At 38.8% G+C, this 1,359-nt stretch overlaps 1 non-coding gene across 1 annotated transcript; it reads right to left on the minus strand.

Annotated features, from left to right (window-relative positions):
- Positions 1 to 778: 778 nt before the first annotated feature.
- Positions 779 to 918, minus strand: LOC119472340. The gene has a single exon (XR_005201479.1). It is a non-coding gene; the product is annotated as a U4 spliceosomal RNA (small nuclear RNA).
- Between the last annotated feature and the right edge of the window lie 441 nt (positions 919 to 1,359).

Genomic DNA, 1,359 nt, shown 5'->3' on the forward strand with positions numbered 1-1,359 from the left:
TAAAAATATGATCACATCAGCATATAATCAATGTAAAAATGATCAATAAGTTATTTTACAGTTTTTCATGTTGTCTTTGAAATCCAGTGTGTGTCTTTACACTGTAGCACATCTTAGTCTGCACACTAAACTTTCTTTCCTGTCTTTATCTCATAAGCTAGACTTTATTCAAATTAGAGTTCTCTGTTCTGTGAAATACAATTGTTAAAATAATGAAAAGAGGCCAGGTGCAGTGGCTCATGCCTGTAATCCCAGCACTTTGGGAGGTGGGAGGATCACCTGGAGGGCTGGGTGTTTGAGACGAGCTGGGCAACATGGCAAAACCCTGTCTCTATTAAAATTCAAAAAATAGCCTGGCGTGGTGGTGGGCACCTGTAATCCCAGCTATTCAGGAGGCTGAGGCACAAGAATCGCTTGTACCCAGAAGGCGGAGGTTGCAGTGAGCTGAAATCGCACCACTGCACTCCAGCTTGGGAGACAGAGCAGACTCTGTCTCAAAAGTAAAATAAACTGCAGACTGCAAGAAAATATTTTCAAAACACCTAGTTGATAAACTACTCATGACCAAATATGCAAAGAACTATTACAATCAATAATAAGAAACTAAAGAACCCAGTTAAGGAATGGACAAAATCATAAACATAAAGAAGATATATGGAGGGCAAATAAATATATTAGAGATGCTTAGTCATTTTTCTTGTTTTATTCATTAGAATTGTTAGTATTTTAAAATTTAGATTTTTAATTTTAGTATTTTTTTTTCTTTTTTTTAATTCGGTCTCCGTAGAGACCATCAAAAATTGCTGATGCTGTCTATATTTCAAGTCGTCATGGCGAGGTATTGGGAAATTTTTCAATTAGCAATAATTGCACCTCGGATAAACCTCATTAGCTACAATACTGCCACTGTGCAAAGCGTAATTTTCGTATTTTTAATACACCCATGTGCGGGTTTGTCACATGTGTATATTGTGTGATGCTGAGGTTTGGGCTTCTAACCATTCCACAGCCCAGGTAGTAAACACAGTGCCCCATACGTAGGTAGATTTTCAATCCTTCCCCTCCTCTGCTCCCATCTCTTGGAATCCCAAGTGTTTATTGTTCCCATTTTTGTGTCCATGTGTACCCAATGTTTAAGCTCCAACTTATAAGTGAGAGCATGTGGTATCTGGTTTTCTGTTCCTGCCTTAGTTTGCCTAGGATAATGGCCTCCAGCTGCAACCACGTTGGTACACAGGTCAAAATTTTGTTCGTTTTTATGGCTGCATCATATTCCATGGTGTGTATGTACCACATTTTCTCCATGCAATCCTCCGTTGTTGGGTATCTGGGTTGATTCCATGTCTTTGCTACTATGAA

The sequence above is a fragment of the Cebus imitator genome, unplaced genomic scaffold (genome assembly GCF_001604975.1).
Source record: "Cebus imitator isolate Cc_AM_T3 unplaced genomic scaffold, Cebus_imitator-1.0 Scaffold94, whole genome shotgun sequence".
NCBI classification, from domain to species: Eukaryota; Metazoa; Chordata; class Mammalia; order Primates; family Cebidae; genus Cebus; species Cebus imitator.